This window comes from Haemaphysalis longicornis, unplaced genomic scaffold (genome assembly GCF_048455015.1).
Source record: "Haemaphysalis longicornis isolate Haplotype H1 unplaced genomic scaffold, Haemaphysalis longicornis Haplotype H1 scaffold_14, whole genome shotgun sequence".
Lineage (NCBI taxonomy): Eukaryota > Metazoa > Arthropoda > Arachnida > Ixodida > Ixodidae > Haemaphysalis > Haemaphysalis longicornis.
Genome location: NW_027526245.1, coordinates 34467005 through 34489858, shown reverse-complemented (window position 1 = coordinate 34489858; position 22854 = coordinate 34467005). Strand labels below are relative to the sequence as shown.

At 46.1% G+C, this 22854-nt stretch overlaps 1 pseudogene; it reads right to left on the bottom strand.

The window, feature by feature from the left end:
* LOC144164842 (uncharacterized) lies at positions 1–21822 on the bottom strand (annotated as a pseudogene).
* Between the last annotated feature and the right edge of the window lie 1032 nt (positions 21823–22854).

Below are 22854 nucleotides of genomic sequence, written 5' to 3'. Positions count from 1 at the left end.
CTAGATGACCTCGTCGTTCCTGGCAAGATCTCTCAGTGCCGCTATGTGTTGTTGATGGGCTTGAAGGAGCTCTTGGTGTCTCTCCTCTCGCCTTTTTTCTCGCTCTTCCTTCTTCTGCTCGCGCTCTTCATTTATTTTCCTCATCTCTTGGAAAAAGAACGCCATGTCTTGCATTCGGCCCGTACGTGGTCGAGTTGCGCGATCTTTCTTCGGTCTTTTTGCTTGCGTGCCTTCTGTTTCCGGCAAACTGCTGCTCCCACTGGAGTCCCCTTCCGTCTGGAATTGACGGAAGAGGGCTCGGGTCAGCACTCCCTGAGCTGTCTGTTGTCTGAGCACTGGTGCTCGGTGAATCGACAGCTGCGGCCTTGTAGGACACTGTTCCAACACCCCGGAGGACGTCTAACTCACTACTGTCATCCAGAGCCCTAATCTTTGCAAATTCTTCTATGTAGGACACCCTGCAGCGACTTCGACCTGATGTTCTGTTCTTTGTTACCGATTTTTTTTTCTTCATATGATGGTTTTCAAGCGCGAGTCGCATTGCTCGGCTGAGCGGCGTATCCCCAGAATTTTCAAGATTTTTTTGGCAACTTGCTGGTACATTGCCCGCTTTGTTCGAAACATTTTTAAAGGGCCAATTTCGTTGCAGTACTGGGAGTACAGCATTAGCAGCAGCCTTGTCTCGCCTTCGTCCCAGGGTGCTGTTCACAGGAGAGGTTTGATGAATAACGGTTTCGGATCACTTATTTACGGCTTTCGTCGCAAGTGAACTTGCGAATTGAATTGTCAACGCACGCAGTACAATCAACATCTCATATTTAGCTAGGTTTTCGCAAAGTGACAAGCAGGTTTACAGTGTGCAAACCAAGCTTCTGGGACCTCACAGTGAGCACAAATTTTCTGTTACGGCTGCTCTGTTGACCATTTGCGTTCCTTTTAAAATCTAACAGGTGCCTGCAACAGTGAGATGTGTTTGCATTCTTGCGTATAAGGTTGCTTACGAACCCTAAAGATGGCAATAAATGAAGTTGCGCTGTTGCAGATGTAGTAAAACATTTCCTTTTTATTTCTCGTTGTGAATCAGCGCAACGGGTTCCCGGTAACTACTTTGTTTTGTAAAAAGAATATCGGCTTTGTGTTGGCATTTACTTCTTGAGGATTGGTTAAAAAATAAAATTCTGTGCATTTCGTTTTTTTTTTTTCGGGAAAGGGGGGGGGGGGGTCCTGCCAACGTTGCAAGAGCAGCGAGAAGAGAATGCATGTAACGCGAAAAGCCAAACTATGGTTATCACTATTACTTGCAATCGAAACTACACTAGGCGTCGTGTTCTGTAGCGGTGAAAAAGCAGTATTTTAACACGTATTTTCAAAACTGATTAACCCCCTTTGGTCCCAAATTGTCCAGGAACTGTTGCTCGCCTTTTTCAAAATTGTATTGAAAGCAAGCATTGTGGGAAAAAAATTAAAAAAAAAACAGTGAGTCATGGCACACGTACACCCCTCACACATGTGGGCAACAACGTGCATTATATTACGCGTTTTCTCCTCTTTCTTTAAACTTAGGTCCACTTAAAAGGTTAAGACGTGACCATATTAGGCATTTGGTTATGCTGAGTGAGACGTTTCTGGACAAGGTGAAAATGACACACGGAATGCCACATGACAGACGCAAACTCACAACTGCTTAATTTTACCGAAAAATCCCCCCTAAATACTCTTGCGCATCCATAGAAACGTATTTTAAATAATATGTAAAATTAGCAACTCGATATAGTTGAATAAATGTTTATTCCTCCTCCTTAATATAAACAACGACTGTCCAAAAATGGTATTTATTTTAGAAAAGGCACGGGAAGGACACGATCACACAGGCGCTTGCGGGTGTAAAATACGTGTCCGGTAATGTATGGGCGATAGCGCACGGGTCGTGTGCAGTATAAACGTTTTTGTTTGTTTCTTCTTTCTATGAGGACACAGCGCAATTTTACAACGGTGTGGAATTTGCACGTGCATGCACAGGTCTTGTCGCTTCTTACCCGTTTCGCGTACTAAACTTTTGTACTTTAAATAATCACCACGCCACCTTCAAAAAGCACCCTTCGACGTTCCCGAAACGGCAGACGAGTGCACTCAACAATAAGAAAAGTGCAATGTGTGGAAGCAATGTTTATAACACGTTTCACACTCAAGCGGTGACCACGGCGAAGTTGTTTCGTGGAATTAAACCAGCGCATTTACCCGCAACGGCCGCTGATTATTGCGTTTCTAGAGGAAATGCGCAAGCAGTGGTAACTATGTCATTGCTTACTGCCAAACGAGCACACATATTGGTTGTTTTGTCGTGTGCAGCACGCGTCTTGCGCCGCACGCAACGTGAAAAAGCAGACGACGCGAGAGCGCCATCCACACTAGGAGCGGTTCGTCCCGCCGCCGCCAGGGGCCGACTGTGTTCGCGCTCGGGGCGAATAGTGTCTGTGTTAGCCATGCGCTTGGGACGTCTGTTGGCTGCTGTTTGTTAAGAATGCAGTAGGAATTGAAATAGGGAAAATTTATTCTTGTGAATCTGGTCGTCAAGTGACGTGTGAAATGTCTTATTTCTTGTGAATCTGGTCATCGAGTGACGTGTGGAATGTCTTATTGTGGGATCCAGTTTTTTGTAATATGCATGTACGCCCAGAATAAGGTTAATGAAAGAAAGGTGTTTTTTTTTAAACGATAGCGAGCAAATTGCAGGATTAAGACAACATTGTTCTGCTCAGCGATTTTAACTGCGTCTTCACGCGAGAAGACAGAGCAGGCTTAACGCGGAACAGGGACCCGAGTGCGCAACTACTTCAGAACGTACTGGATGAGCATGATTTAACAGATGTGGCTCACTGCGCAGCAAAGTAGCGGTACACGCATTTCCAGGAAGCCAGCGATGCCCGGCTGAACAGAATTTACGTTTCCCATGGATTAGTGCCGTCGTGTAAAAACTAAGCGGTTCATTATGCTGCGTTCAGCGACCATTGTCTGGTCTCTTTTATTTGGGAGGGAGGAGAGAAGGCTATAACAAGTTTGACTGGAATTTATGGAAGTTCAATGCAAAAATTTTAAAAGATGACAAGTTTAACGACGCGGTGGGAGGAAGTTTTGACAGGAACACAAGGCTGGAAAAAGAAAGCTGGGGGAGCAGATGGGAGTCGTTTAAGCAGGAAAGCAAAATGTGTGCGATAGAGAGGGGGACGTTTTTGACTCGTTTAGAAAGAGAAGAAGAAACTAAGCTTCGAAATAATCTGAGGCAAGTAATAATCCCTGAGTGTCAAAGGCCGGGTGTGTTTATCAAAGACACAGCACTGATAAAAAGCAAGCTCGATTCTCTAGATAAAGAGCGATTTCAAGGAGCAACGGTGAGGGCGAGGAGAGAAAGGTTTCTGGCTGGGGAAACGCCTATTAGCAGGGCCTTAAGTAACGAAAAGAAATATGCAAAAGGTTGAAGGAATTGTGTGGCAAGGAGAGCTGACTAATGAGCGGGAGGTTATAAAGCGGGCATTCGTTGAGCATTATACCGAGCTTTTCAGCCCCGCGTCTCCGAGAATTGAGGATTTTAAAGACGATTTCCTTTCACTAATGCCACGTTTAGAATGAGGTTAGGCAAGAATTAGAAGAGCCCCTGTCACCCGCCGTGGTTTGTCAGTGGCTAAGGCGTTGCGCTGCTGAGCACAAGGTGGCGCTTTCGATTCCCGGCCGCGGCGGCCACTTTTCTGATGGAGCCGAAAAGCAAAAACACCCGTGTGTACGAGATTTCGGCGCACGTTAAAGATCCCCAGGTGGTCAAAATTTATCTGGAGCCCTCCACTACGGCGCGCCTCATCGCCTGTGTTGCGTCGGCGCGTTAAACCATACATTCAATCAGCTCATTTACTTCCTGAAAGAATGGCCTAAGAGTTGTGGTAGGCTATGCTTCTGCACATGATGATATTTCGCAATAATAGCGATGTGCAAGAGCCTCAACTGGGAGCGATACCTTGGATGTATGTTCAGTATGCTGTAGTACACAACAAAAAGCGTGTGCTTGCCCCTGGCAGTGCTAAGTGGGTTTGCAATCCATAGCTCGTCTGAGTAGAGCAAGATATGCACAAGCGTTTCATTTTCAACAGCAAGGTTTCCAGCGATTTGTTTTTGGTACACAGTGCCGTCTCAAAAGCTTAGAAAAATTTTAGTTTCGGCGGCATCAGTGTCTTTAAGCTGTGTAAAAGCATCCGTGCACTGGGCAAAGTTACGCAAAACACCGGCAATGGAAATGTACTGAAGGGACGCTGAGAAAGGACCATCAGCTGCATAGCTACACAGATGTGGCTCTGTGTAAGGAAGAGTGGCTTTAGCGTACTTAGTTCATTGGTACTGAGAGCGAATGCCATCGAACATTTCTTGAAGAAATGCTCAATCAAAGATATGCGCTAAAGGCTCCGGCACAGGACTGCAGCATGCGGCGAGCTCTTGCTTGATGTACGTGGAAAAACGCCGCAACGATGACTGAAGCAGGACCTTAATATCAAGAAACAGCTTTTCACAATTAGTATGGGGGAATTTCTGTTTCTCCCCCCCAAAATAAAAAAAAGCTTGGTGATCCATTACCGCACATCACAGACCAACTCCTGTATGAGAAATGGTCTGATGCCTCCTTGGCGACGGCCTCTTGCTCTTGAGCGATTCTGGCGGGCTTTCTGCCGTACAACTGGAGTACACAGCGCCTACATCTGAGCCACTGGCACCAACAAGGTCGTCGTGCATGGAAGAGTGCACAAGGTCCGGCCGGGGTTCCCGCTCATTCGACGAAAGCCATTGCTTGTGGTCGCGGTACACGTATCTCCTGTAGGTTCCCATAATTTTGTACTGTCTCTGGCAGCCTCCAATGCCACACGTTACCGCACAGTTCGCCTCGAGACTGTGTTCATGTTGTAGGTGAAGAACAACACGCGTGTATGTTGTAGCAAAAAAGAGACATCTAGGGCATCGGAACAGCAGTGCGGAGTTAATGTTAGCGATAATATATACAACTATTCGTGTTATTGCTTACGTCACCATTTCACGGATGCCGTTTGAGAACCATTTGCTTAGGTTGTGGGGCGGGGGACTGTTTCACAGGATATACAGACCATGTACTTCAACCAATACACATGCTTAGCTTAGCGCTCGTTTCAGCAATGATGACAAATGTCCATCCCTTTGCTCTGAACTGGTGGCTAAAGAACAGTGCGAGCGCGCAGAAACTTTAGCGTAAAACAATACAATCCGACGTGATTTAAAAGACAAGAACGCGGTGCAAAAAAACGTAGCAGTAACGCATTAAAAGCAAACAAAGTATAAAGACGAGGACGCAAAGAAAACGAAAAACGAAGTAACCGAGAATAAACCTACTCCTACCCGCTTGAGCGGTGCGTTCATCTCAACGAAACAACACAATTTTCATGTGCACGCATTCTTTGCAGGGTATCTCCGCAGCCCCATCCATGCAACACCATACATTTACCCAAACATGTATAATTGGCGGAGTAGGCATATGCGTTATAACAGTTAAGCGAACGGAATTTGCGAAATCCGGGAAATATAAAAAAATTGAAAAAATTCGAAATTCGTCAAAGTGAACTTACGAAATGAGAAATCTGCGTCCTAAACATCCGATCTCATACAGCTCTTAATTAAAACGAATACAAATAAAAAGCCCAGAAAATAAACGAAACGAAAAAAAACAGGGAAAACTGGTCAGCCGTTCAACGCCCTCCATTGTCATAAAATCGCATAACTGGTGCAGTTAACACGTAAACATGCTATAACAGCAGGAATGTATGTAATTTGACGAACAGAATTTTACATACCGAAAAAATACAACAATAAAGCATAGGTGTAAAAGTGAACCAATGAAATTAAAAGTATGCATCTTGTGCATCTCCCCCAAAATAAAAGAATAAATTAAAAAAAAGTCATGCACCCCTCCTTCTAACGACGGCGACAGTTAAACACGAAACTTTCTCGTGGTGGATTTATTGGTTGGCCAAACCACACTGCTAGTATGTGTATACTCTGGAGGTACGCACTACTTTCCTAGAATACCCACAGCAACTCTCAGGTGTGCACTCCGTATGTGTTTAGAGTGTAGGCACGAATCGCTTGGCTGCTTGGCGTTCACTGAGCAACTTTTAGATGTGAAGCATCTCATGGTCGGGGCTATGTCCCTCCCTTGTTATTGTTGGTGCGCCGTCCACACCCCCACTCTGTATGCTCGGCTTGCTGAACGCCTGGTGGTGTCTTCCCCTTTAAGGGCTCCTGGAGCGACAGTGTTGCCGGTGTCTTCTTGGGCCGGCACGAGACGAGCACGCTTCACGCGCCTTCGACGTTTTATCGTCGTCGGCAGCGGCGTGTGTCGGCGAGTCTCGGCGGGCCGTGATTACAAGCGGCCCACAAACATCCGGGGAACGTGCATCGACCTCATCTTCAGCAACTTTAGGGTTCATCCACTACAAATGCCCTTGACTTTACATTTCACAGACCATAAGGCGGTCATAATCAAAGCGGAACACCAACCACTGCTCCACGTCAGCTACGTTGAACATTATGATGATAATGCCTAAATAAAGAAAAGTTCATACCACGTACAACGTCTCTCTCTCTCTTTAATGCCTCTTCACTCTAACACAGGGGAACTATGAGTAGTATGCGAAGCAGCCATGGGGTCAACGCAATTTCCCATTTCGTAGTTCCGGTAAGTGAAAATCCGGTAGTTACCATGGAAACCAAACGGTAAATATAACGGCAGCTACGTCCCCGCACGGGGCACCTTGAGTATTCATGGTGACGGTGAGCAGCGACACCGCGGACCCCGAGCTCCCAACATGAGCCGTGTCCAACCGTGGCGAGGTGTTTAAAGGTGAAGGGTAGAAGCCGTAAACGGTGGCCGTCGGAGCCTTGGTCAAGCTCCGGCCGATGGGCTCCCTGCCTGTCTACCAGGCAGGGAGCTCCGGGACCTCTTTGACTACCACGGTAAGGTCAAAGGAGAAAGTACCCCCGTCTCCCTGCTTTTATACTATGCTTTATGGTATTGTCTAAAACCCCCCCAACCGTGATCGGCCCCCTAAAAGGGGCCGCACCGAAGTATCGTTTCCCCCATTGCCATCTTTGACATTTCCTGAACCAGATCATTACTCTCGGTTCCTTGTCATGGAGTCCCTCAATCCAACCCACCCTCTTGCATCTCAGTCAGTCTTCTTGATCGCCAAGTATCTTGAAGCCATAATAGAAAAATCGTATAATTGCAAAAAACAAAGGTCTGGTGAACTCCTAATCAAAATAAATGACAAGCAGCAGTCCGCAAAGCTTTTAGCTCAGACTAGACTGGCTGATCTCGACATCAGGGTCACACCCCATCGGAGACTCAACAGCTCGCAGGGTGTGATATCCGAGACAGATCCCTTGAACGAAACGGATGCGGATCTCCTTGCCGGCTTGATCAGGGCATCACTGCCGTGAGACACATCACTATCCGCAGAGACGACAAGGAGATTCCCACCAAGCACATTATCTTGACTTTTGACCGCGCAGTACTCCCACAACACATAAATGCAGGTTTTATCGGTTGCTCCATCCGTCCGTACATCCCGAACCCGCGGCGCTGTTTTAAGTGCCAGCGGTTGGGGCATGCTACAAACTCTTGCCGTGGCCGAACGACGTGTGCGAAATGCGCGGCGCATGATCATCCAAGCGACAATTGTCCATCCGATACCCTGTGTTGTGTGAACTGCGGCGGGCCGCATGCAGCGTACTCCCGCAGGTGTGAAAAGTTCCAACTGGAAAAAAAGATAATCAACATCAAGCTAACTGAGAACATCACCTTCCTGGAGGCGCGGAAGAGGTTCGCCCCTTTCCCCCTGGGGAGGTACGCTGACGCGGGACCCAGGGACCCAGTTCAGCGAGTCTGACCTGGTCCCACCTCCGCCCCCCGCTGGGTTGCCTCACGCAGCCCAACCCGGCACCACGCCGCGTACTGAGGCAGCAGCGGTTGTGGTGCAAACCACTCCTGTTGGGACCGGTGCCGCTCCCGCCTCCGCCTCCGCGTCCTCCAGTGCGTTGGAGGGTACCGAGTTGATGGACACCACGGGCCCCGCATCGGCGCTCACCGCCACCGCACCCCCCGTGCCACTTCTGGCATCCCCGACGCCCGCGGCGGTGGCTACTCAAACCAAAGACCTCCCAAAGGGGGGCCAAGTCCGGGGGGCCCGGTCCGTCGGGCAACCCTCGGACATCCGACGACGAGATGGATGTCGGGCCGTTCCTGCCTGCATCGCAGCGCAAGGAGCGGCCTCCGACACCCAAGCCAGCAGCAGATAGGCCCAAAAAGCCAAATACTAGAGTAACAGCCCCGAAAGACACATGAACACACATACACACAGACTTCAGTAGCTTCTAAATCTGCATAATGGGAAGAGAAAATATTACTCAATGGAACTGTAGAGGCCTCAATAAAAATCTTGATGATTTCCATGAGATATTGCATTCGAACCAGCCAAGTGTGATGTGTCTTCAGGAGACGCATTTGAATCCCAATCACACAAATTTCTTAAATAGGTACATGGTATTCAGAAAGGATAGGGTTGGCTGCACACACTCTTTGGGCGGTGTAGCCATAATAGCCTGGAAATCCCTAGCATGCCACCCTGTCACTCTGAACACTGTCCTTGAGGCTGTAGCAATTCGAACAATATTATTTAATAGGTTGATCACGGTATGCTCAATATATATTCCTCCTGATCTTGCACTTTCGAGCTCTGACTACGAGGCGTTGGTTGACCAGCTGCCTGAACCATACATATTAACAGGCGACCTTAATGCTCACAACTCTCTTTGGGGCTCTTCTCGCACGGATGCCCGAGGTCGCCTGATAGAGAAGTTTCTTACATCTTCAGGAGCATGCCTTTTCAACAAAAACCAGCCTACATACCATAATTTAGGACATAATACATACCCACATCTCGACTTGGCTATTGGTTCTGCAATTCTCTTTCCATGTGTTGAGTGGGGCGTGGGCACTGACCCATATGGTAGTGACCATTTCCCCACTTCCCTAACATATATAGGTAAAGGCCCATGCAGTCCATCTTCCCATAACAGGTTTAATGAATCAAAAGCAAACTGGAGTATATTCACAGAAACATCTAAACTACACCACACAACCATAGAACACCTACACCTGGAGGAAGCATCGCAACTCATCTTGGCACACATACGCGACGCTGCCGAAAAGTCCATTCCCCACGCCTCCAGCGCTCCGCGCAACCAAAGGAGGCCGTGGTGGAAGGAGGACTGTAGGCGGGCGCGAGAGGCCCAGAACAAGGCGTGGGGTGTCCTTCGCCGGTACCCCACGTCAGATAACCTCATTTCTTTTAAACGGGCAAAGGCTTTTGGGAAGCGAGTGCGTCGTGAGGCGAAAAGGGAGAGTTGGCGCACCTTCCTCACTTCCATCAACTCATACACTGACACGCGAAAAGTATGGACACTAATACGTAAACTAAAAGAACAACAGACACACAGCCTGCCCCTGGTTAGTACAACAGGGGACACACTGGAAGACCACGCTAACACACTCGCACAACACTTCCAACATGTGTCTAGCTCAGCGCACTACACCAACACTTTCATAAAACACAAAACATCCTGTGAGAAGAAGTCCTTGCGAGACAGTAATAAGTCGACGTCATCTTATAACACCCCCTTCTCACTGCATGAGCTGAAGATCGCACTTAGTACATGTAAACCTTCAGCTCCAGGCGCAGACAACATTACATACACTATGATCCAACACTTGCATACAGACACACTTGAAACCCTCCTTCACCTCTACAACAAAATATTTCTTTCGGGGCACCTCCCAAGGTCATGGAGGGAGGCCATCGTAGTGGCCTTTCTGAAAGAGGGGAAGGACCCTTCCTCTCCCGCAAGTTATCGTCCCATCGCCCTCACAAGCTGCCTGTGTAAGCTGTTCGAGAAGATGATCAATAGGAGACTCATGTACTTCTTAGAGTACAATGGTCTTCTCGACAGCTGCCAGGCTGGCTTCAGGGCTGGGAGATCCACCAACGATCAACTGGTTGCGTTGGAATCGTATGTAAAAGATGCCTTTATCCATAATCAGTTTTGCATAACAGTCTTCTTCGATATGGAAAAGGTCTATGACACTGCCTGGCGGTACGGCATCTTGAGTGACCTCAAGTCGTTTGGTGTCTCCGGCAACATGCTGAACAACCTCGCTAGTTACATGTCGGAAAGGACCTTTCGAGTGAGGGTTGGCAGTGCACTTTCCAATGAATACGTGCAGGAAAATGGCGTTCCTCAAGGCGGTGTCCTGAGCTGCACACTATTCATTGTTAAGATGAACTCGCTCCGGAAGGCATTGCCACCAACCATTTCCTGTTCTGTATATTTAGATGACGTCCAAATATCTTTTAAGTCCTGTAACTTTTCAGTTTGTGAACGCCAAGTCGAGCTTGGAGTGAACCAACTTGCTGGCTGGGCGGACACAAACGGTTTTAAACTGAACCCTGGAAAGAGTACTTGTGTTGTGCTCTCCCGCAAGCGCGGGATTAAGGCAGACCCTGAGATTACCCTTCATCGCGCTTCTATCCCTGTAAAAAAGGAGCACAAGTTTTTAGGTGTCATATTTGATGAAAAACTCACGTTTATTCCACACATCAAACAACTTAAACATAAATGCCTGAAAACACCAAACATTCTCAAAGTCCTCTCCCACCAGTCCTATGGTGCAGACAAAGAACTCCTTCTTCGCGTCTTTACCGCCTTATTCGGGTCTCGGCTAGACTACGGTAGTGTTGTGTATGTGTCGGCATAAAAACAGCAGTAAAAATGCTTGACCCAGTTCTCCATGTGGGCCTGCGCCTTGCATGTGGTGCGTTCCGCACTAGCCCGGCCCAGAGTATGTACGCTGAAAGTAACAAATGGTGCCTGGAACATCAACGAATGTACATAGATTTATTATATGCATTTAAGGTCTCATCATTCAATCACCATCCTTTTAAACGTGTCCTCAACGATACATCTACAACCCAGCTATTCTCAAATCGTCCATCTGCTTCTTTGCCTTACTCTCTGAGGGTGAGAGAGGAAGCATCGGGTATTTCCGTTGGGTTTTTAGATGTCTGTACATCACCATCATTTTCTGACGTTATACCACCATGGCAACTGCAGCCTGTTTGTTGTGATGTTTCTTTTATGAAAATAGATAAAAACAGGGTTCCGAGAGCTGCGATTCTGCAGCACTTCTTGTCGCTTCAGGATAAATATAAATGTGCCGAATTCTATAGCGATGCCTCGAAAACTTCAACTACACTGTCGTGCCGCGCTCATGGTCCCAATTTTATTGTTTGCAGAACCATGAGTGTACACAGCACTATCTTCTCTGCAGAAGCATATGCCATTTTATTCATCGTTCAGCACATTCTTAAAAAACAAATTCCTAAGTCCGTCATCTTCACAGACTCTTTGAGCGTTGTGCGTGCATTGTCTTCACACAGACCCAGGAAAAACCACATTGTCAATCTTGTCTTTAACTTCATAATGTCTATATATGCAAATAATTTTCAACTAATCCTGTGCTGGGTTCCAGGCCATGCTGGAATCGCAGGGAATGAGACCGCAGATGAAATGGCCGGCACTGCTGCACTTGCAAACACAGTGGACATAACAACAATACCCTACACTGGCCTCAAGCCACACATCCGACAACACCTTCGCAAAACATGGCAAGCCGACTGGAATACACAGACAGACAACAAGTTACACATAATAAAGCCACACTTATTACAATACTCTAGTGACTCACACAACAGATTCATCGAAGTTGCCCTACCTAGATTACGGATAGGCCACACACGCGACACACTCCCATCTGCTCACTGGATCTCCAAGACCCCTGTGTAGCAGGTGTGGGGAGGGCCTATCCGTACTTCACATCCTCATTACATGCTAAGCACTCCAGACAACAAGACGCAAGCACTTCCCTCAACTCTACAGACAACACATTCCACTACACCCAGCACTCTTTCTAGCAGGTGATCCCGTGATTCCTGTGCAACGCACTTTTAAGTTTCTCAGTGACATCAAGTTTCTACATCTCATTTCCTATCACGCGTAGTTTTACAAAGCCTTATTTCATGCCATGCACCATCACAACCTGGCCTTTTACACCAGCCATCCTCACTGTCTTACATTGATTTGACTTGTGTTCTTGCTAACTGATTTTAGTGTCTACGTTATCAGCTCTCATATTTAACCACTGTTTTGGCGCTATTGACCCAGTTGGCCTTGCGTCATTAACAGCCAACCATCATCATCAACGGCAGCTACGTACCTCAACCTAATGGAAACGACGAACTGAAAACTAATGGGCACTTGAATCGACCCCATGGCTGCTTCGCATACTACATACTACTCAGGGTTCCCCTACGGGAAGATTGTGTAATTTTTTTGAGTGGGTTGCAGTTTGAGGTGATAAACCCCAAGAAGTGTCGTTAAGCCAAACGTCTCGTGGCTAATAGCCTTACGGCGTGCAGAGCAACGCCATTCTTCCCGTGACGTACTCTTTGATTGTCGTCTGAGTTTTCCAAACGTATGTCGAAATTGAGGAATAAGATGGACACCGGCTTCACAACGCGAGAGACTCGATGTTTGATTCCGTCGACGGTAAGCGTTTTTTTTTCTTTCACTTCCACCACGATCACTCATCATCATCGTCAGAATAAGTTGGCTTTCCTGCAGGGCGTATTAGTGTACAACGGCATCAGTGAGGGCAGTGAAGGTTCACGTTAAAAAAGTCCCGAAAAGAACAATGAAAATGCGAATAAAAAATCGTGAAAACCAGCCAACTGCGTAATGCCCTGCTTTCGCACAAAAAATACGCATTTTGTGGAGTTAACAGGTGTAATCGTCATGATGACGTAACTGCAAATAGTAATCGGAATCATCGGTCAAATAAGATTCTAAAAAAACAAAAGATATGAAGAACATGAAAATAAAATGATAAAAGTGGAATAACGAAGTAAATGCACGGATATCTAATACACGGGTTACACAAAACTAAGACCAAAATAAAATATCTCCGAAAATAACGAAAAAAATACGAATAAGAAAAAGCGCACCAAACGGCGCTAAAAGTACAAAATTGGAAACATTGAGGCAACTGTAATTGCTGTATTAGTGTAAATCAACATGATTGGAAGATGAAGCAACTCACAACTGCAAAACAATCAAATAACTAAACATAAATCAAACAACTTAAAATATTTAGCCATTCATACCAGAATCTGACTAAAAAACTCACAATGAAGACAGGCTAGACAAGAGTGTGCGCCGACTTGTAGACAACGGTCTGAATTTTTTTGCGCATTTTTTTCGTCTATTTCCTTACGTCACTCCCCTGCGTGTTCTTTATGGCGGGACCTCTCCATTCATGCACCATTATGTATCTGGTTTTTATAGAGCAGGCACATAAACGTATTTTGACATATTTAACGTTAATCAGATGTATCAGCGAGAAAGGCATGATATGTCATTTTAAAAATACGCTGCCTAGAAAAGAAATGTCAGCGTATCTGTCGAAAGATGATAGTCACCGACCGCCTCTGCCACGTAAATGCCTCCCTTCTCTTGCCTGCCCACTTCTCCCGCGCTTCTCACCGCGTCTCGCTTCTCGCACGATAAACACGGTGGAGGTTCGCTCAAAGGATTTCAATTTTCCCACGTTCCACTGCTTGCGCACCATCTACTGGAACCTCGCGTTATTGTTGGACGTCTTGAAATACTGCAAGCGCTTTTTTGTATTTCTGGGTCAAAGATTTCACCACCGGGCAGCCACGCCGAACACGCGCGCACCTTGCAAGGGCTCCGGCTTCTTCGACCGTTCTTGGCTGTCCAAGGGCACGTCAAATGCTTAAAAAGTTATCATCCCTTGTGGAAAAGCTAGTGGCACTAGCCCAGTGGATATTGTGTTATGGGACCAGTGTTACACACTAGCATCCACTGGACACTGGCCGTACTGCACGCTAGCCATATTGGATGGTAGCCACACTGGGCACTAGCAATATTGGATACTCGCCACACAGGCCGTTAGCCACACTGGATGATAGCCATACTGGTTACTCACACATACTGGAGACAGTGGCGCACTAGATTGGGATGTCAGATCGACAATCGCAACGCCTAGCACACCCAACCTGGAATATGCATCTCGAACCCACCCAAAGACAACCAATGGTTGCCACAGGCAACTACACACATTTCCTAGATGTTTTCAACAAGATTACAACACAATAACTTTTATTTTGACGACTTTCGATGAATTTTGAGGCAGGACTAATCCTTTTCCTTTGCGGCAGCCACATCCTTAAGGGATTTGTGGCGTATGCGGGCCATGTCGGCGAAGAGGTCCCGCAGGGCCTTCCTCGCCGACGCCACTCGCTTCTCAGCAGGACGATCACAAGGAGTTTGGCTGATTAATTTCTTGACCACATCTGCAAAAAAGAACATTGAAACAATTTCAGTTGGATTATTAAATGCAGTAGTACATTTTCGGTTCCTTTATGTGTAGTGTTTGCCAGACATGACTGCTTGAATACCGTAAAAACCCGCGTATAATACGAGGGTTTTTCCCAAATTTTACTATGAAAAATTTGTGCCTCGTATTATATTTGGATCCCAAAGTTTTCAGCCGAAAATTTGCACTTTCGGTTTCGGTTTCAGCGGAGGGTGCGCCATCTTGCGGTGGCGTTAGCTGGCTGCTGCTTCTCTCAGGCGGCGCCATTCTGATTGTTTTGACCACGCGAAGGATCGGCACGTTCACCGCAAGTCTATCGCGCTGTCGGGTGCACGATTGCAGTATTCGGCTGCAATTAAAAGAAAAGTTATTTTATGTGCCGAGACCATCAGAAATTGCGCCGCAGGACGGCAGTTCGGCGTCACCGAAGGCAGCATTCGCGGGTGGAGAAAGCAACTGGTGCTTAGTCTGGGTGGTGTCGGCGGCCTGAAGCAATGTTGGGGGTTCCCGTCAGTGCTCGTGTTGGACACCTTTCGCTGCCACCTGGCCGATTTCGTGAAGAAGTTGTTGCGCGAACCCCGCACCTAACTCATTGTCATTCCAGGAGGAATGACATCTCAGCTGGAACCGCTAGACGTTTGCATCAACAAACCTTTCAAAGACTGCATGAGGTCCTGCTACTAAGAGTAGATGAGGTCAGGAGACCCGTAAGTGACAGCTGCCGGATGGCTGACGCGGGCTTCTCCAACGGTGCTTTGTGGGTGGATCGCGGATGCGTGGGCCAGCGTCTCAGAGGAGCTCGTCAGTCGCTCTTTTAAGAAATGCGGCATCTTGAACGCCCTTGATGGCACTGAGGACCACTTTCTGTGGGAAGACATTTCCGACAAGGCGACTTCAGGAGACAGCGGCAGCGAACCTGACGATGACTGAACGGTAAATGCAGTGCAAATAAATGTTTTCTGTGCTCTTTACCTCGCATTATATGAGGATTAAAACGTTTTTTCTGATTTTGCTGTCCCCGAATTACACCTCGTATTATACCCAGTTCCGTATTATACGCGGGTTTTTATATACAAAATTCACCGAATGAAACTACAGGCATTATTTTTCACAACCCTAAAATCACTCTTTATATTTGGATATTATCACATATGCCTTTAAAATTTCAAATTTTAAGTAAACTCTTGACTTCAATACCTGAATTCTCCAACAAATTCGATAGAATATTAACATGCCTATATGCAAAACTATAGACATTGGAAAAGAACAGCATTTCTTTCCACTCTCTTTTGTTTTAAACACTTTGAGCCATATATGTATAGTCTAGAAACATTCAATACCACTCACTCCTAATGGCCCCCACTTTTTCTGGTGTTGCCTGTAACTTGGCAACACTTTCGCTGATTCGCCGACAAGGCTGCCCCGTCAGGCACCGCAACTTCATTTCGTTGGCCGTCCAGAGATGGCGCGCCAAATTTCGTGTCACTTTTAAGTCGTCCTTGACTTTCGTAAAATACGATAACTTCGCCTCCGGAATCTCTATTCCGCCACCTAAATGCACCTACAGGAAAGAAAATAAGCAGAAAAACACAAAAAATGAACTCACTGCAGGACACTAAAAACCGCAAATTGCTACCCAATGAAAGGGTGCCACCCACAAAATGGCCAGGGGTGATGTGCTCATACAGATATGAAAATTAAATTACTAAGGCTTGGCGTTGGGCTAGTTCGGTACACATTATTCACACTAAAAACAGCGCAGGGACGAGGACGGAAGAAGTGACAAACTAGGGCGCCGTGACAAACTTAACAGCGCCCTAGTTTGTCACTTCTTCCGTCCTCGTCCCTGCGCTGTTTTTAATGTGAATATTGAAAATTAAAAGTAACTTGAAATGCATTTCGTTCAGTAAGAGGCTGGTGTTAACCATTTCTTTTCACAGAAAAACCCAATTGCCACATCTCAATTTTGTATGGTTGGGTGAAAATTAGTGCTGTTTGTTATTTTATGCAAAAAAAGTTTGTTTATTGCAGTGCAAGGCTCATACCATTGCCGTGCTGAATTTTCTTTGTGTTGCTGAATACAAGGCTTGTCTACTGAAAACACATTACAGGGAGTACTTTAAAAACAGAAATGAAGTACCAGCATATTTTTTTCTGTTCTGCAAACAAAATTATGAACTAAACACTGTGTCTCTGATTTTAAGTTGAGTTTGTTTAGGTGATGGCAAAAAATGCTGAAATGGGAAAAGACGGGTTGCAGTTTGGCTTGCTAGCACATGTTTTCTTTCACTGCAGTACTGCTCGTTGTGAGGGTTGTTGCAGATTCCGTGATGTACGTTATAAGTGGTGTACAAGCACTTTGTAAGGCACATAAAATAGTGAAGTAAAGTAAAAGTCTGCCTGTTGGTTCATGATGTTCAGGGAAAAGCTAGTAGAAACATACTAACACAAGAGGAGAGGCAAGACAAGGACAGTCAGGGGACTTGCAACAAAATGTTATTGAAAGAACTCCCATAAATACTTATTCACCAAAACAACGCAGGCCAAATGACCACGCAAAACGACGCACCCCATCAAAAAACCCAAGATCGCCACAGAACTCGCTATCTCCTTATCAGTTACTGCCACCAAAGGCTCAATGGTGCATTTCTGTCGCGAAATTCATATCCCTCCTTAACTGTTTTTTTTCCGCTCGCCATTTTTGGACCGATAGGAGCCGTACAGCGTAGAAACGAGTGTTTTCGCCTCCATTGCCGCACCCGGGTCGGCTGGCCATGTGTTTCGGGGACAGAGGTAGGCGAGAGTGCCGCGGCCAACGGAAGCCTACACCCCGCGGATTCCCAGAAGACGCGCGGCCCGAGGGACAGTGTGCACGGTGCAGCGCGGGGTTTGCGGGTAGAATGTAGTGAGAACTGGCGGTGGCCGGACGGATGGCCGGGACGCGGCGTCGGCCTTGAGGGCTGTGCTGGGAAGGCCGAGAGACTAACTTCAGCCGTGGCTTTTGATTAATAAAGTTTGTTTGCTGCCAAGCCCGTAGTTGCTTGTTGAAGAATTGATAGTGTTGCAGTTGATCCGGTGCAATCACTCTGACCTTTGTAACATGATCAATGTCGTCTTACTGCATTAGTTTTGGCAACAATTTTGCTTGTAGGCTTTTTTGTAATGGCAGCTTCTGACAAAAACAATGCAGCTAACTATTTCCGATTGCACTGAAGGCCACTGAGGTCGGCGCCATGCAATTCTCCCTCCGTGCAATTAGAGATGACTGCAAAATGGCGAACGATCCACGATAATTATAAAGTGCTAAAAAAATACTCACATAGCTCCTGTGGCTCCTCTGCCCATATTTCTGAGCAATCAGCTGGTGCACTGATAGAACCACCTCCAAAGTCACAAGTAGTTATTAACCTGCAAAAATGCAAAGGCTTTCATTTTATAGTACTTGGGTTTTCAAGTTAAGAAGAGTGACAAAAAGGCTACAGCAAGACATTACGCAGTACCAGAACACTTAACATAATGGTTAGCATATGATCAGAGCCTACGCAGGTACTTGTGAACTGTGCCAAGAATATGCACTTCATGAACAATAAAAACTTAAGCACCTTCTGAGGAACCCTGCGCCAGAATTTCATACGTTCCAGGCTGGAAATCTGTACAGAATTTCAACAATATAGTTATGAACACACTCTCACCTTCGCTTGAAATAGAAAAGATAAATTGAGGAAACTGAGTAGCATACCTGTTGCAATAATATTTTTTACAACGTAGTTCTCAGTGCAGGCGCTGTCCCGTGCTATTTCTGCAAAGGCAACATTATAAGCTTCAACATTTTGCTGATCAACAAAACTGGGTCACAATATACACCTGCTGAAAGAGATGAGCCTGAGAGCGTTTTCATTTTGTCCCAACAATTATACCAAGATAAACAGCTACAGGCCGTTTAAAGACACTGATCACATTGCCTTAAGCCCACAAGAAATCTTTAGGCAACCCACACAAAATAAGCTACATGTTGCAGGCCCTGGCATCCCGGACTAGGGACACCAACCTCCAAGGATGATAATCATCCCCTCTCTCTCCCTCATCTATCTGTGACCAATGAACGATTTCCTGTGTATGTGGCGAAAGTAAATGTGCCTTGTTTTGAAACTGTTATCCCGTGCCCTGTCGCGTGCCTCACGCCAGCGGCCAATCAGGCGTGGACCTATCGCCGGTTAGAACTTCCGAACCACATCCTCTATTCGTATCCAGGGGGGAGTTGTTTGTCGCTCCTCCCGTCCGAGACATCGGCCACTAAATTACCTCGCAATTCTGTGACAATTTCTGTCCTCCTTCCTTGATCAAGAAGGCCTCTACCAGTTCTCGCTCCTTCTTCGAAGCACCCCGCCTTACAGTGGACACATTTTTCAAATCTGGAGTGCACTTGCAATCGCGCACGTGCTGCACCAAGTGACTTTCTGTGCCATTAATCAGGCTCCTAGAGTGCTCGCACATGCGGTCGTTAAGACACTGGCTTTACAAATTTCGAGTCGGCCGAGTCGAAAGGCAAAATGCCTTTCTTAGAGCGCTGTTCATGCACGAAGCAAAGGTTCTGTTCATCGCCAAAAGTTAACCTTAACTCTAGAAACCGTGCAAATGTGTTTCCACAATGCTCTGAAAAAGAGCTGTGTCCACTTTGTACAGCAGAGCTTCGGCCTACCGGTGGAGCCCCTGATAGGAGCCCCTGAAAGAGCTTCCTCTATTGTATATCATTTTGGCATTTTTAACACCAAGATATTGTAAACAAGACTTCTGTATGAGCTACCAGGAAGAAAACTGCATTTCCAAAACAGAAAAAAAGCTTTGGATACGCAGCTGTGGTTATTTATTTTCATTCAGTGTTAATATTTCTTTCATTTCTATCATGGTTATCTTTCACTTATACAAAGAGAAGCACGTAGCGTGCAGTAAAAACCATAGGTGAATAAGTGCCATGTAAAGTTCACCACCCATACTTTAACCTTGCATTTCTTGCAATCATTTGTATCCTAGGGATACTTAATGCTTTTGTAGTGTGGTTCTTTACTTACATTGCCATCTTTGACGGCAAACAGCGGTAGCGTGCTTGAAGCTTCAGTTTCCTTGAAGCTCCAGCCTGTAACAAGAACATACGTTAATATGGAGAACAAATTACATGCACGGTTGCTGACCGCTAAAAGATTTTGTTACATGCCAATGAAACTCCCTAAGGTGAATATAAGAAAGGCTTAAAATTCAAAGCACACCACTACATTGACGTCTTTTGATGTGAACAATTTATTTTTCTGTGATTAATTGAAAAACACACAAGATCTCACTGTTAAGAACCTCAACTGTGGTGAGCAGTTCTGTCATGGGTCATTTGGGTGAACATTACACCCCGTTTAAAGCCACATTTGAAATTGTCATCACAGCATTCTCTAGTCATTTTGCGCTTGTGAATATGAAGTTCTAATGTTGCGCTTTCAGAGCAATGCAAACTCCCCGTGTGTTGCTCCAATTGCTGCCATCTCTGGTAACAGACATCTAGAAAAAATAAGCTTCTAACAGGTAGGGCGTCAATGAGCACCTGCAGTGAAAACCATCATCTGGCTGATCATGCCGAGGACAAATATGGGCACATAGTGGTGATTTTAAATGACTTATTGTGGCCAAACTACAGCAGGACCCCGATTATACAACCTTTTTGGGACCCTATGAAAGAGTGTCGTAAAATGTGAGCGCCGGAAAACCTGAATCACAACAGTTACGCCTATAACTAGTTTTGGGTGACAGATTTGCAACAAACCTTCATATAAAAAAATGGTAAATGCGCAAAGAATAATGCAGTGCAGGTGCCAATCACGCCCTATAAAACAAACTTTGTACTGCAGTCCACTGCTGCGATTCCCGCTAGCCAATGCGAATCATGGCGCACATGACATGATCAGTACAAACACATGTAGAAACCTCGGCCTGTCAGCCTAACCTTGTTTGCGATTCACTGCTGAGCGGGAGAAATGAACATCGGCACACTGCCCTTGTGACCGTTGCGCAACAAGGAAAGATGCCAGCAAACAGAGGGGAATGCAATTCTGCAGAGGAGCGGGTGGCTGCTGGAGAGAAGAGAAACAAAAAATGAGACGGAGAAGAAAGCTACGCCAAAGAGAACCGATTGTGCGGGCTCAAGAACCATGGAACAGGCCTGCATCACTTTGATTTTGTCTGTCGGTCAGTCGCGCACTTTGCAACGGTCATTAAAAAGCGCAGGTCAGGCATAAAATTGCGTCGGATAACCAATTTTAGTTTTGTGGCTGCTGTGGTCCTCGCCTATTTTGGCTGGCTTAATTGTATTTAGAAAAATGCCTCTTTCTTTTCTTTTGTTTTCATTTTGTGGCCTTCAGAATTTTAGTGTTCGGCGTAGAATCGTGGCTGGCCAAGATTCGAGCAAGCACGGAGTCGCACCTAAAACAGCTCCTCTTAACCACTTCATCGTTCTTTCCCTACTGCTCGTACAGAGTGAGGTAAAAAAATTGATGTGCTCACTTGTTCCAGCGGGCACTTCCCCCGAAACATTTGATGGGCCAGCTGCAGCTTCTGCCTGGCTGACCTCCCCAGCAAGGCATGTGGCGGCAGCTGCAAGGGGAGCATCACCTAAAAAGCACCAATAATTTACCCAAACAAGAAAAGTGTGGCAGCAATCTGAACTGAGAACTCGTAACACTTATTTCCTGCCTTAGCCAAACTTTAAAATAGAGTTCATTATCACACTCTGCTTGTCGTTAATTCGTTAACTTGTCCCCTTTTTATATATGTTCATCAGCTCTTATACGCACTTTTCAAGCGCGGTCTCATTTTTTCCAATTCGAGTTCCGAGGACTAGCCACTAATACCACCACAAGCCTGCTAGTAAAAGCTTTACGCAAGCACAGATGTGATGCTTCAATAACTCGTACGCTAGTAGAAAATATAAGTCCAATTAAAGGTCGGAGAACAGTCATAGAAGTTAATATAGGAAAATCGTGGCTGGACAAGATTCGAGCAAACACGGAGTCGCACCTGAAACAGCTCCTCTTAAGCACTTCATTGTTCTTTCCCTACTGCTCGTGCAGAGTGAGGCAAAAAAAAATTAATGTACTCACTTGTTCCAGCAGGCACTTCCCCTGAAACATTTCATGGGCCAGCTGCAGCTGCTGCCGGGCTGACCTCCCCAGGGAGGCATGTGGCGACAGCTGCAAGGGACGCATCACCTAAAAAGCACCAATAATTTACCCAAACAAGAAAAGTGTGGCAGTAATCTGAACTGAGAACTCGTAACACTTATTTCCTGCCTTAGCCAAACTTTAAAATAGAGTTCATTATCACATTCTGCTTGTCGTTAATTCGTTAACTTGTCCCCTTTTGATATATGTTCATCTGCTTTGATACGTGCTTCTCAAGCGCGGTCTCATTTTTTGCAATTCGAGTTCCAAAGACTAGCCACTGATACCACCACAAGCCTGCTTAGTAAAAGCTTTACGCAAGCACACATGTGATGCTTCAATAACTCGTACGCTAGTAGGAAATATACGTCCAATTAAAGGTCGGAGAACAGTCATAGAAGTTAATATAGGAAAATCGTGGCTGGCCAAGATTCGAGCAAACACAGAGTCGCACCTAAAACAGCTCCTCTTAACCACTTCATGGTTCTTTCCCTACTGCTTGTACAGAGTGAGGTAAAAAAAATTGATGTGCTCAGTTGTTCCAGAGGGCAGTTCCCACAAAACATTTGATGGGCCAGCTGCAGCTGCTGCCGGGCTGACCTCCCCAGGAAGGCATGTGCCGACCGCTGCAAGGGGAGCATCACCGAAAAAGCACCAATAATTTACCCAAACAAGAAAATAGTGGCAGTTATGCACACAAGCTGGCAATTTTACATGACTTAGAATATACATAGAGCATTAGGTACTTTAAAACGACATCGAAGTTATTTGTAAACATTGCGGGATTAGCAAATTGTAGTCTGCAGACCGAAGGCCATGTCTCGGCGACCCTTGGTGCATTTACGCGACTTTAGTAGAAAAATAATTTCGAAAGTGCTGTCCTCCTTTCTCCATCCGCCTTGCCGAGATCCTACTGATGTTTCGTATGATGCTCTCTCGAGGTGGCTTGTCTTGACTGCACTACTGCGCGATTCACTACCCCTCCAACAAAGTCATTTGGCCGACTGCTGGCCGACAAGGAACTGCAGCCTTGGCTTTTGATTAATAAAGTTGTTTGCTGCCAAGCCCGTAGTTGCT